This window comes from Rhinopithecus bieti, unplaced genomic scaffold (genome assembly GCF_001698545.2).
Source record: "Rhinopithecus bieti isolate Rb0 unplaced genomic scaffold, ASM169854v2 scaffold_2827, whole genome shotgun sequence".
In the NCBI taxonomy this organism is placed as follows: domain Eukaryota; kingdom Metazoa; phylum Chordata; class Mammalia; order Primates; family Cercopithecidae; genus Rhinopithecus; species Rhinopithecus bieti.
The window spans coordinates 957,741-973,178 of NW_016804135.1; the positions used below are offsets into that span (position 1 = coordinate 957,741).

General features: G+C 34.2%; 1 protein-coding gene across 9 annotated transcripts in view; it reads left to right on the forward strand.

The window, feature by feature from the left end:
• The window catches only part of GULP1 (GULP PTB domain containing engulfment adaptor 1), a 330,664-nt gene that overhangs the window by 150,353 nt on the left and 164,873 nt on the right, over positions 1 to 15,438 (forward strand). The gene's annotated exons all lie outside the window — the stretch shown is intronic.

A 15,438-nucleotide genomic window follows, 5' to 3' on the forward strand; every position in this document is an offset into this window, starting at 1 on the left:
ATATATAATTTTTTTTTTGTTTAAGGTAGGAACTGAACGGTAGTCTAGATTTCAGTGTAGTGGAACTGAGAAGCTCAGTCTCTCATTTGTTTATGCAAAGGACAGTCCGGTTTCTTCAGCAAATGCAAAGATGAGCTAATTGAAATTGGTTATGAGAGAAAAAGTCAAGGGAGAAGATCCTTTAGAATGCACATCTGAATCAAAATTAGGATGCTGAAAGCTCCCCAGGAAAAGAACCAGCTCAGAATAAACCAAAGGACTGTCAACCAAGTGAGAGGTACAGGGCTTAGGAGGACTAACCAATTCTATCAGAGGAGAGAATCTCTAAGTTGGGGGACTTTCAATGAGCACATCTTGGTATCTTAGTTCTGAGTTCAGGTGATTCTTTAGCAGGTCCTGAGTGTTCTCTGAGGCTACCTGTGGGTGCCAATTAATGCTGATGAAAGAAACCAAACTCTGTAAAATATTTAAAGAGATTTATTCTGAGCCCAGTATGCGTAACCATGGCTTGTGACACAGCCTCAGGAAGTCTTGAGAACATGTTCCCCTTGATTTAATTTTGCTTTATAACTTAGCAAAAATTTACATTTTTCCAAAGTTCAATTTACAAAACTGGCATCAATCCTTGTCCTCTCTACCCTATACCTTTTTTTCATTATAGGTAAACAATGGGGTCTGAGAGTTAGGGCACAATATTTCCCTTTTTTTTTTTTTCTTTTTAACTGGAAATTTCTAGTGAAGATACTAGCCTTATGTCATTGTTTTTTTCAGGTAGATTGGATGCCTGAAGGTGATAGTACAGGAAGAGCTGATTGAATAATATTTCCTTAGAGTCATATGCAGATAACAGTTGATCTGCACCTTCATATTTCAGAGTTATTTGTGTGCTCTAAAATCACCTTTTATTTTTATTCCTTCAGTTGTCTTCTACCATGAAGCATTTGCTGTCAATGATGTCAAAATTTTGATTACAGTCTGTTTTTCTTTCTCCTTTATAAAAAATGCCTTGGAGTTCTTTCCCTATATTCCCAAAGTTTCTTTTTCTTTTTTTTATTTTAAAATTTTGCTAGAATTTGAGTAGAATATGTCTCCTTCTTGGTTATCATGGTGATTTTGTCCAAGTTTACAACATACTCTTCATATATACATGTTTTTGAACTTAAAGTATTTTTTTAGTTTTTAATTTTAGTATCCATTCTGCCTCTTGGTTTGGTTTTCTTCTTTGAGGAGTCTTATTATATGTTGGATTTCTTATTCTGCCTTCCATATTTGTGACATCCTTTCAAATCATTTTTCATTTTTTTTCCTTAAAACATTTTCTTATGTTTATATTTTTGCTTTTATAGCACTGCCCATTTTGTTTGCATTCTTTCTGGTTCATTTTCCTTTTGGAAATTACTTACTTTCCTTATTTTAAATTTCCTGAGGTTTATCACCCAATTTCTGAGTTTTCTAATTTTATTCATATTGATTTTCATATCTTCCATTATTTTCTTGTTTTAGCTCATTTTGAAAATTAGGCTAGAGTTTTAATCTGATTTTTTGACAATTTTTTTTTTTTTTTGCATGCTTTCATTGCCTGTAGGGATGTTATTTTCTCCTCCTTTTATAATCTTATTACAACTTTAGGTAAGATATGAATGCAATGTTTTATTCATTTTTAATTTTCTACATGAGATTAGGCTTTCTAAAATTTTAAACAAAGGTAGTGGCTTAGAATATCTTTTATATCTTTATAATTTTAAAACTCTGTATTCTGGTGGTTTTAATAGATAGAAGTATAGCTTCATGCTTACGGATTTATCCTGGCTTTGTCTTCTCCCCAGTGTTTTTCTGGACTTTTTCTGTAATCACTCTTATTCCAGTTTGTTTTGGTTGGTTTTTATTTCCAAAGTTTATCTTTAATGTGAGACTTAGTCCTGAAAGGTAGCTTTTGGGAATTCATATGACTCAGGTTGTTCCAACTCTTTTTGATTTGAACACAAGCAAAAACCTTTGCCCTTGCCAGTGAGTTGGCATAGAAAATGCCCTTTCAATGACTGCTGTTCCCATTGACAACCTGTTGGCTATTTTGGTATGTTAAATGGACTTTTGGTAGGCTTTATTTTCTTCAACACTGATGCCGCTACCGTGAGTGTCTTCTGACTATTAATGGCTTATTCTCACTCAATTCCATCACAAGAATCTTTGAGAAAGCTTGTGCATTAGTTTCCTATGTCTTTTAACAAATTCTATGCCACATGATACACTTGACTGCTTAAAATTACAACCATTTATTACTTCACAATTTTTGTGTGTCAGAAGTCCCACAGACTTACCATACCTGTGTCCTTGGCGTAGGGTATCACCAGGCTGAAATAAAGGAGTTTTCTGGGCTGCATTCTCATCTGTGGACTCTACTAGAGAAACATCTGCTTCAGAGATCCCTCATGTTGTCGGAATTCATTTCCTTGCATGCAGCTGCACAATTCATGGCATCTTGCTGCTTCAAAGCTGTTAAAGGAGAGACAAAGGCTGTACTTTTTGGAGTCTCTAATGTTAGGGAAAGACTGGGCTCTCTCTATAGGTAGTTCATAACATGGCTCTTTCCTTCTACAAGGCCAGAAGACTCTCTTTTCTTTAAAAAGGCCCAGTCCCTCTTTTAATGAATCTCACTTGATTAAGCCAGGTCTACTCATGTTAATTTCCATTTTAATTAACTCAGAATCAACTGTTCTGAGACTTTAATTATATCTACAAAACCCCTCAATCTTTACCCTGTAACTTAAGGTAATCCTGTCTTTAATATTCCATTGTATGCATAAGTCCTTTCCACACTCAAGGGGAGAGATTGTATAGGGTGTGTACACCAGGTGGGCAGGGATCTTGGGGTCCATTTTGAAATTCTACCCATCACAGCTTGCCACCTAGTTTTGTTGTAGATTTTGTTCCTGTTTTTTGTTTGTTTTGTTTTGCTATCCTGGTTGTATTATCTTTTATTATGGAAGAATTCACAAACTAGCCACCATGATTACCTTTTCCTAAAATCCTTTAATTAAAGTTTTGTGTATTAACACAATTTAACAGGAAGTAATATAATAGTAACAAAAGACACTATAGCATCATAGGTATGATATTCCAGTATCAAAGTATAGGCCCTCAGTCTCTCATGATTTTAATTTAAAATTACTTTCCTCACTGATTTAGCTGATCCTCCCAAGTTCTTATTATGGAAACATGTTCATGTCTCCATTATAGCAATTAGTACATTTTATTATCTATATTCTTTGACCCTTGATTTCTAAACTGGCAAACATGGATCCCTACAGGAAATTGAAGAAAAAAGAGACATTAAAATTTGTATTAAAATTATTTTTTATTGCTTACCTTTTGATTTGTATTTTCAGCTGTATTTCATAACATATGCACTAATTTAAAAGGTAGTTTATACATATAGTTTTAAATTGAGTATAATATATCTTATGTAAGTACATATTAATGTGTACCTATTTTGGGGCACATGATCAAACATTTTTCACATATAGTCTTCATGAAGAAAACATTTTGGAAACCACTGTTTAGATAGTGGACTATTTTAATAGGTACTGTATATCTCTATTTCTATCTGTAGATCTTTTGCACTTGGCACATACATAAAAACAATAAAATATAGCTGTTCTGCAATAAACTAACATGTGTTATCGCTTACCTGGACCACAGCATTATCCACTATAGTATTATCTTCTTTTATTAGCTTTACCATATCAGTTCTGGTAGGACAACTTTTCTAATATGTCCTTGTTTTTAGTATGTGAAAACTATCAAATTATGTTTTTCATGTTTTGTTAACATCTGTTTACTGATAGGATGAATATCTTGCAGAAATGTCCCTGAATCTTTCATAGAAATGTAACACTTATGCTTTCCAGGTTACATTTTGTGTCCAAGGAATGAGGAGTATTAAAATCTAAATTTTTTCATTCTGTTTGCAAATGCTCTTTCAGGCTTTTTAAAATTCAGAGCCCAAATGATCTAATTGGCAGTTGTACATACCAAGCTGAAGTTAGAATTGATTATACATTGTGATCATCTGTTTGTTCTATTTAGAGGTGAAAAAGCATTTCTTTTCCCACTTTGGCTTCAGTATTTATTTGGCAGTCAAAGTACTTGGACTTGTAAGTTACATCAGCATAAAATACTTTTTTTTAAAATGAGATTTTTAAAAAATGTATTATTTAAAATAAACTTTAGTAGTTCTGAGTTCAAAGAAAGGTCATTCAACCCAGCAACCCCATTACTGAGTGTACATCCAAAGTAATAGAAATCATTCTACCATAAAGACACATGCACATGAATGTTCATTGCAGCACTATTCACAATAGCGAAGACATGGACTCAACCTAAATGCCCATCAGTGACAGACTGGGTAAGGAAAATGTGGTACATATACACCATGGAATACTATGCAGCCATAAGAAAGAATATCACGTCTTTTGCGGGAATATGGATGGAGCTGGAGTCTGTTATCCTTAGCAAACTGACTTAGGAACAGAAAACCAAATACCGCATAGTCTCACTTATACGTAGAAGCAAAATGATGAGAACTCATGACATGAAGAGGGGAACAACAGACACCAGGGTCTACTTGAGGGTAGAGAGTGGGAGGAGGCAGAGGATCAGAAAAATTACCTATTAGGTACTAGGCTTAGTGCCTGGGTGATGAAATAATCTGTAAAACAAACCTCTGTGACATGAGTTTACCAATATAACAAAAGTGCACATGCACCGTGATCCTAAATTAAAAGTTTAAAAACATTAAAATATAAATACATAAAAAATACAAATGCAGTGATGGGAATTCTAATATATATTTCCAGTGTGGTTCAAGAAACCAAGACTAAGATTAATATAAAATCTTATCCAGGACAAACAGAATTAAAAAGCAGCTGTGCAAATGCATTTCAGCTCCTGACTTGCACTTGCATTTCATCTTCCAACATCTTATTGGCCAATGCAGTCACATGCCCAATTTCAAAGCTTGCCCTCATGAAGTCACATCAAGAGTGTGATATATACATATATAGATATAGATATATCCCATGTATAGTATATATTCTGTATGATACATTATATAATTCTTTAATTATATTAAATGCGTAATATATGACTATTAAATTAATAATTATATAATCAGTATATTAACATAACAATTATTAATATATTCTATTAATAGTATACTAATTATATTAAATATCTATAATAATTCGTTTCTTTTCTCTGTCATTTCTTTTAATTTTTTTAATGTCATTGACCATTACTGGTTAATTGCATTATTCCCAATACTTTGCTCTTCTGCTATGTATGTTATATATGTCTACCATATAGAATATATGTATTACAAAAAATGTAAAGAAGACACAAAATAAACTTGCATGAAAAAATCCAAATCAGTAGTCAAAATAAAAGGAATTAAATAAAATTAGTTAAAACACATGTTTTCAGACTGAAATAAATATAAATCTATATGCTGCTTAAAGGACTATATTAGTGTACACCATGCTTAATATAATATTATTGATTTGTGTGTTTTCATGTCTGTAACAATAAACTCTGTAGCATAATATAAAAGAGAAATGCCTTCACTTGTATAGTATATATGTTCCAGAAATATTTAAATATCTAGTTGCATTTAAAAGTTTTGGAGAGGATCCTTTTTTAAAAAAGAACTCTCTATGAATTATTTGTTAAATTAAGAATATTATTAATTTATCATTTTAAATTGTACTCTTCTTCAGAAACCATATTTAATTCTTTTCTTATTTCTGGGGAGCATATTTCTACCAACTATTGGTGTTCAATAAATGTTTAGAAGTCATGGTTAGCTGATAATCTCAACATTCCAGAGAAAAGTAAATTCAGAGAAAGTAAAAGCTGTTGGAGTTGGAAAGGGATGGATTTCATAAAGATTAAAATTTAAAGCAGATGAGTTTTACCAATGAAGAAACCTTAAAGCACATTTTTCATTTTGTATGGCATTTTAATCATCTTGATTTTCTAAATTCCTGTCTGGTTGCAAATTAGAACCATTAAATTAAAGTTAGAAGAAAAAAAATTCTACCAAAATGCATAAGCAAAGATGTATGCATGTATAAGAATGTCATTTACAGCATTCTTTCTATATCTCCAATCCCTGAATATCTATTAATTGGTTAAATAAATTATAATGTAGCCACACAATGGAATGGTAATTGGCCTTTAAAAATTTGAGATGTGAGAAAAAGACTATGCATGTGTGTACACGTATACACACATTCTACTGGTGTGTGTGTGTGTGTGTATGCATGTGTATTTGTGTGTGTGTGTATGCATGTGTATTTGTTTGTGTGTTCTGTAATGTTACACACCGAATTGCTATCAGTGGTCAGGACATGGCTCTGGTGGTAGGAGGTAACTGCTTCTACCACCTTTAATTAGTGGTGAGGGGAACACTAATTAAACTGTGGGGAGGACACCTTAATTTTATCTTCCTATGTCTCTCTTTTTCTCAAAATTTGCAATATGCCTTTCATCGTGAAAAAATCGAAGTGGGAAGTAAAATATCAGAGACAGCCTACATTGATCACTTTTTATGTAAGGTGATGCAGGAAAAGCATAATTAAATGAGACTACCTTACATCAAGTAGTACCAGACAATAGAAAAGGGAAATCATTTCAACCTTATTCATTTATGCATATCCTATATTTTTCTAAAACAGAGTAGCCCCAAAACATCTAAAGAATTCAAACATGAGGAAATAACGAGAGGAGATACGTTTTTTAAAAAGTAAAACTAAAAAGAATTTGTTTATTATGAAATGCATGTTTTGGACATCTATCACATTTGCTAAAATTGGGCCACAAATGTGGTTCTAATATTTCTAACAGCCAGACCAGATAAAGAAACATGATTCACACTGTTCATTACATAAAAACAAATCTATTGTTGGGAAGCTGTAGCCGTCATTTTGCATCAGCCTGAGGGCAGAGAGGATAACTGTTAAAGCTTCTTTCACATGTCATTCAAATGCTAAACTTAACTGTAGAAAGTTCCGATATGAAATTACAGTAAAAACCAGGTCGTCTAAAACACACATATTTTAAAAGTTACCAATGGGAAATACCTCCATCTTCAAGGTTACATAGGGCATTAATGAATTTCAGGAAGGATCGCACTCATGCAAAAGTTTATTTTGATATTGTAGTATTTCAACTTTGAAATAATTCCTGTCTTCAGTACACTGCTTACATTGTTTATTTGTTATGGCTACAAATTTTTATTAACTGTAGTTTTCACTAGCCATTTCATGTTATTGTTTTTTGAGACAGAGTCTTGCTTTCTCGCCCAGGCTGGAGTTCGGTGGCGCTATCTCTGCTCACTGCAACCTCCGCCTCCCGGGTTCAAGCAATTCTCCCACCTCAGCCTCCCCAGTAGTCATATTATTTTTGCAATAAATAGAGGGTGCCTAAAACATCCAAACCTAGTTGTTTGTTATCAACTTGAAAGCAGAACCATAATGTACTTAATTCCTCAATACTTTACTATATGGAATATTTTGGGTAGAAAAAAAAGATGAGATTCCACTTGTATATTGGGACATTTTATTTCTGTCAATATCAAGATGATGGAATAAATCTTATTAGTCAGCCTTTAGATGTATGTTGGGCCTTTGTTCTCTGCTCAGAATACTGCTAGGAATTGTAGGAGGAGGAGAGGGGCAAAGGAGATGTAAAAAGTGGTCCCTATCCTGGCTTGTTTTGCATATTAGAGGGCAAAGGCTTTGGGATAGCATCCTAAGCTCTACTGGGCGAGGTAGATAGCATTGGTCCAATTTGTGGTGGATAAACATCACAAGTCAGTGTTTGGAGATGAATATAATATACCTAACATCTACATAGTGCTTTAATATTTACAAAATACTCGCCCTTACGTTTGATCCTCTCAGAATCCATCTGTTTAGAGGAAACCACAAGTTTCCTCTTTGTCTCAAGTCTCCCAACACATTTAAGTGGAAACTATATGCCAGGCTTTCTATATACCCTTTACATGCTGTTCAGTGAATCATGTTGACAAAATAAATGTTTATTATGATCTGTAGAGTTTGGGAAGCTGAGGCTGAGGAGGGTTGATATTTAACCTAAACCACCCACTGCATTTTGGAGCTGAGATTTAAACTGAGCTTTGCCCTCCTCTAAATCCAGCAGTGTTCCTGCAGGTATTCCACAGTGCTAGGACTCTTATCAACCTTGCTGCTGCTCAGACTTGAGCCATATTACCCGGCTTCTGGGAACCTTTGTAAGGGGTGCTTGCATTCAGGCTCAAATGCCTAGCCAGTGAATCTTCTACAAAGATGTAAAAGAGGGAGCCTGAACATCTTCCTATCTTCATAAAATTAAGATTGAGCCACAAGATGGAGAAAAGAGAGGCCTGATACTTTTCAGTCTACCTTGAGCCCAGGCCCAGTGAGGTCCACCACTGAGCCTCTCACCTGCTGTGGTTTGGTTAAACGAGCCAGTAGAAACTCCTTTTCTTGCACGAGCTAGAATTGATTTTACTTTATTTGGATCTGATAGAGCCCTGACCAATAGAGCTGTATGAGTTAAATAATGCAGCAGATCTAAAATGGCTTCTGTTTACTGGACAAGCAACCATTTTGAGTTAGACTTTGCATTGATGTGTTGACAGTTTAAGATCTTTGGTTTTCAAAAACATAAAAAATAGCCTTTAAAAAATGGCTGAAAATATCAAATGTCAGTAAATAGAAATGTACTTTTGTTTTTAGAGTGCCAGTAAAATTATTCTTCTAACAGTAATTACAAAGGTTAAATTATTTGTGTGAAAAGTAAAATAATGGACACATTTGAAATTAAAACAATGGTTGGTGACATTTTAAATTTATAATAAAAGTCAAAATAAATTTTCTTCCATTTGATGTTTTTGCATAATATATGGAGACTTAGTGCACAAATACAATTTTCTGCCCGTAAGGTAATGTGGTTTTTATTTTTGTTGTTATTTTGGTCTGATGACTTTTAGTCACACCAGTAAATGTAGTTAGGGCACATGAATCTTCAGGTCATATACAAAGTAATTAACATTAATAGCCACATTCTGAGCAGTTTACAAAATGAAGGGAGGGAATTTAATAAAGTCATTATAATGGATAACCAATTTTCTCTGTGAATAAAAGGCATTTAGATGTTATATTTATAAAACTAAAACAAAACACTTTCTCAGCCACTTTTGAAAATATGTAAATTACCTAGAAGTCTTTTTGTTTGTTTGTTCTAATTTTGGCTCCTAGGTAAGTACTGAGATGCTTTTGGGAAAATAGGATACACTAGAGAGTCTGGGTCCAAATCTCACACATTCTACTTAAATGATTGTAGACAAATTTATCCAACTCTGTTTCCTCATCTATAAAATTGGGTTCTAAAATTCATGGAATGGTACTTGGCTTATAATAAAAACTAATAGCTGTTAATATCTTTTGATATGACACAGCTGAATCAAAGTAGTTTTTATGTGCTTTGCTAATTAAATAATGGCACTATAAAATTCATGACTGAATCTTATTTGAAAGATCAGATTCTGTCCCTTCTCTCAGCTTCCCCATCACAACTTTCCCTGTCTGAAAAGCAGCCTGTCTTTCAACTTTGTACCAGAGTGGAGTTATCAAGGAAACAAAATATACGGGTGTGTAAACAGTCTTAGGAGATTGAAAATTCAGGTGCCTTATGAAGAAGAAAACAGCGGCAACAACAAAAATCCCTTAACTGTTCATAGTTTTAACTGTTAAAACTATTCATGTTTGAACCCCTATTGGATTTATATAATGGTCTTGGGGAGAAGATACACCAGAGAAATAAATAAGAATTAGCAAGTATCCAGAGAGATAGGATACACTTAGCTAAAGCAGGCCCGGGGGGTGGGGGGTGGGGGTTGAGGGGGGTTCACCCTTTCCTGACTTGCTTCCTAGCACAGTGGTTAGGCAGATGCCTAAAATTCAACATGTGCTTCTAGTTTCACACAAGCCTTGCCGCCCCTGTTATGTTGTAACTGGCACGATTTACATGTTTATTTTACCTCCTGATTTGTGAAGGCCTCTGAATGTTCAAAGCCTGATCTAAAGCTACATCTATCACAATGTATATATTAAATAGGACTCCCTATGGTATTTAAATCAGCATTCAACACAGTGGCTACCATTTCACCATAAGAAAAAAAAGAGTTTAATAATTCAACCTCAAGTCTAAGCAGTCAAGCAAATATAAAGTTAAAATGAAGTTCTGCTCATCTAGAGCAGTACTTTATCAGTTTATAGTATGAGAAATTTAGGTTGCAAACCTGTATACAGTTCTATAAAATGTTTGTTTTGCTAAAAACTGATTTTATAAACAGATTAAACTGAAAAGCGTGAATTTTTTTTTCTTTTTTTTTTTTTTTTTTTTTTTTGAGACAATGTCTTGCTCTGTCACCCGGGCTGGAGTGCAATGGCGCGATCTCAGCCCACTGCAACCTCCACCTCCCAGGTTCAAGCACTTCTCCTGCCTCAACCTCCTGAGTAGCTAGGATTGCAGGCGCCTGCAAAAAAATGAATTTCTAATTCTAATTATAGTTTAGGGTGGAATTTAAATATTTCAACTAAAAGTAGTAACTCTCATCATATTTGTTTTTCTTCAGAAAGGGAAAGTCAATTGCCCTTTTTTTTTTCCATTCCAAAAATATACTATTGGAAAGATATTTAAAAATCCACTGTGGCATCCTATTTTCTTTCACAGTACTCATGGCCAGTTCCTAGCATCTTTCTTCTCTTTGTAGTTTTACTTGTATTACCTCCATCCCAGACTGTTGCATACACCCTTAGCTGATCTTCCTGCCTTGTCAACTTTCCTTATTCAAATTTGCTATTCTCCAAGGATACAAAATTTTATTTAAATAGGAGGAATAAGTTCAAGAGATTTGTTGCACAATATGATGACTGTAGTTAATAACATACTGTATTCTTGAAAAATGTGGATGTAAAGTGTTCTCACCACAAAAATGATAACCATGTGAGATAATTCATATGTTAAGTAGCTGGATTTAGTGATCCCACAATATAAATGTTGAAAACATCATGGTGCACATGATAACTACATACAATATCATCTGTCAATTTAACTATTAAAAAAAATTATACTACCCTGGTCTGTGCTGCCAGATTAATATTGAGAAAACACATTTTCCTTGATCAATGTCTAATATCATTATCTGTCAAAGTATTTTTTCTACCTGCAATTTAATTGGAAAATCTGACTCCTTCATAAGCCAGAGTGATTTCTGCTTTCCTGAACTTCTGGGTCACTCCTTTCTCTCACAGCTACATGGCAGTTATCCATGAGCACATTGTATCATAGTAATTTCCTATATTCTGTATGCATTCCAATCCTCAGCACAAAACTGGGCTGGTGTGATGGAAAATGCCAAGTTCAGTACTTTGTAGATTATAAGCAGTCAGTACATTTTATATTGAAATTCTGATATTGTGCATTTCAGGTCAGCAAATTCTCTCCATGTTGTCTGTGAAGGTTTAGACGGAGTTTACTAAAAATATCCAATACTTTCACCTAAACACTGACAATGACATGGTTTTACCAAATGTTTCTTTTTAGAATCTTGTGTAATAAATAGTATATTTTGAATGATAATGTTATGAGAATATGAAGAAATTTTAAAGCAGACTCAACTGATTGTCTTCTATTTTTTAATGTTAATATCATAATTTTCTGCCAAATTTATAATAAAATATGACATTCTAATTTAAAAGAGGAAAGAAAAGGTTCCTAGTTTATGCAGAGACTGAATTTTCAGTATCTCCATATTCTTAGTTCATGGATCTCAGGCTCTCCAATGTTTCTTGCTGTGATGGATGCATAAACCTTGACGTTTGATGCCATTCAGCCTTATCTCAATTCTAGGTTTCTTCCTCAGCTTGCTAACTCTGTCTTGCAATCTATCTTGGTACCTAAATAAATGAAAATTATAATAGAAAAAAATGAGGAATTGTTAAAAGGAACAAAAACAGAAACACTGAAAGCAGGAAACATACAGAGCATGTGTTTCATTGGAAAAGAGATTCAGAGACAGCAATGGCAGGAGACTCAAATGGCTTATGAATGACTAAAGCAAGGACTGTCTATCTACTCTTTTCCAAAAATGAGCATATACTAAGTGCTCTAGCAATCAATAGCTTTGATAAAATAAATATTTTGAAATACATAGAGTTAACAATGGAAAAGACGTGTTTGAGAACTCATCATGTCTCTTATATCTATTTTTATTTCCTACCACTCCCCATAGACTCTTCTCCAGGTCTGTCATGATACCAGATGAGCACAGTACTTCATAGATTATAAGCAGTCAATAAATTATGAGTAGTGTCCACAACTAGTTTTTAGTAGGAGTCCCAGATTTTGGGGACATTTAGAACAGTGTTGTTTGGCAGTGAAAAGGATATTTTAAAATCTTATTCATGTTCTGAATATTCTGCTATTTTCTTTCCATTCCAGATTATTATTAATCCTAGGAGTTGAAGCAGGTTTTCTAATCTCCGAATACATTTTAAAGATGGTTGGGGAAAGGTAGTAAAGTAGACGTGAACATGGCAGGTAATTTTAGGATTTAACTTCAGCCTCTGTTGTAGGGACTGATCATTTAAGGTCTGTAAACTTGTTTATGATCACAGATTTACATATGGTAGACACTATTAGCTGCCCTTTCTTCCCCATTCCTCTAGCCTTTCTTGTCAGTGAGTCCACCATATCCTAGAAAGGCTAAAATGACCCATATTTATTTCCCCACTTTTTGAGGGAGATATCATCTAATCAGGAGATCAATTTTTGCTTGGGAGCATCTAGAAAGTTTTGTTTCATGCAATAAAATGAGATATTCTTCTACCTGCATTTATATATGGTTACCTAAATAGAGACAGTCAACTTGTGACTGTGAAACAACAACCTGAACACAAAAGTAATCATGTGGAGGATTGGACAACTGAATTGAAAACACTAGTGTCCTGGATAATAGCTATTTGCTGGCGTATTTACCAACCCTGGAACCATTGACTTTCTGATTTCTTATAAAATGGGATAATAAGACCCTATTATGCAAACCATTTTTGGTCAGCCTGTTATTTGCAGCTCCAAAGTATCCTTACAAAGATAAATGGAATCCAAATTTGGCTACTCTTAGGTGGTAGCATAAAATTGTTCATAGGGCACAATTCTAACTTCTTAGACTCCGAGTTCAGCTTTGGTTATTGGGTTTTTGTATTTGTATTCTGTTAGTCTGACTGGATTTAGGTCACTGGATTGTCTGTCTCTGCCACAAATGACTTGTCTGGTTTAAATTTCTTCAGTGCCAGTGCTTGTTACATACACTAGGATCCTTTCAGTTTTTGACGTGTTTCTCAAGTAGGACTTTAAAACAGTAAATATTAATTTATATACAAAGAAAATCAGTGTTTGAACTTATGGAAGAAGTATGCTTTTACTTAATAATGTATTTGTATTTCTTGCTAGACATTTGACGTATTTTGGATTAAAGTTGCTTTGGTCACTTTCATTGTAAAGAGTGATATTTTAGAAGTGTCAGCAAAGAGTCAAATTCTGTAAAATATTTGAAGAGATTTATTCTGAGCCAAATATGAGTGACCATGGTCCATGACACAGCCCTCAGGAGACCCTGAGAACAGGTATTCAAGGTGGTCAGGGCATAGCCTAGTTTTATATGTTTAGGGAGACACGAGACATCAATCAAATACATTGGTTATACCACAAGAAAAGTGAGACGACTTGCTTCCAGGTTACAGGTAGAATTAAAAATTTTCATATTGGCAATTGGTTGAAAGAGTTATTATCAATAGAAAGGAAAAGGAATGTCTGGGTTACGATAAAGAGTTGTGGATACCAAAGTTTTATTATGCAGATGAAGCCTCCATGTAACAGGCTTCAGAAAAAGTAAATTGTGAATGTTTCTTATTAAAGAGTCATTTCTATCAGCAATTCTGAAAGGGAGGAGGGTATAATGAGGCATGTCCATTTTCCAGCCCCCGTGATGGCATGAACCAGTTTTTCCTGTTAAATTTGGATTGCCCTGACTGAGAGAAAGAATCTGTTCAGACGGTTGGGGGACCGTAGAATTTTTTTGTTGTTGTTGTTTGCTTTACAGAAGGCATTGCTTCATCATAATGAATCTGAGATGGGAGTCAGCCTGGTATAGTGGAATGTTCAAACTCTAATATCAGAGTCATACCAGCTTACAGTAACATTCAACATTCTGATCCCACCACTTGATTGACACATAAATTTCGCCAAATCATCTTGCTACATTAGTCCAGATGCAATCATATTGAATTGCTACCATTCTGAAAATATTATTTTGAGAAATAAATGAGATGCTACATGGAAAGTACTGGTACATTGCTAGACACATACTAGGTGCCAAATATATAGTATATCAACTCTTCAGCACTCCCTGCAAATGAGATTGAAATGAGGAATTTTAGCTACTCTGTGAACCTGCTGGTTTTTATTTTATTCCACACTCATAGTCTGCATGATGCTGTAAATATGTCTTGTTTTCTTATTGATCACTGTAAGTTTTTTGGGAGAAAGAATTCAAACCCATTCTTTTCAGGACAAAGCATAAATAAAGTGTCAGTAATTGATGCTTCTGTAGGAATATAGAGATCATTCTGGTCAAAGCCAAAATCAGACACATAGACTGAAGACATAATTTGAAACATCAGAACCTATAATCTGTACCAGGTCCAAACAAAGGTGGTGAAATCAGAAATATAGTTTAGATTCTGAAATAGTGGAATGTATGGAAGTTTGATCACTTGGGATGGTAAAAGAGCAAATTAGAAGCATTTCAGAATGTTTGATAAAGTTTACATAGATAATAGACAGCAAATGTAAAAGTAGAATTGTTGATAATATCTACTTTTAGGAAATATTTGAGTAATTCTTTGTCCTACACTGTTATAATCAATCAGGATCTGTATTATTTTTTTGCTATCCCAACTTTTGTTCTACCTTATTATCCCAGAAATAATTTTCCCATGTCACTGTAAAGAATAAATCAGTTTAAAAACAGTAAAAATAGTAAAATAAATATTTTACTTAACAAAATTATCTTCCTTTGGAAAACACATGATGGGAATCGAATTTTAATGACATTTTAATATAGTGCTAAAATTTCCTGAACTTGCCATTAGAAGAGCCAGAGTCAGATATTTAGTGTCTTACCGGTTGTATGATCTTGGAAATATTTAGAACTTACTTTGGGCCGGGCGCGGTGGCTCAAGCCTGTAATCCCAGCACTTTGGGAGGCCGAGACGGGCGGATCACGAGGTCAGGAGATCGAGACCATCCTGG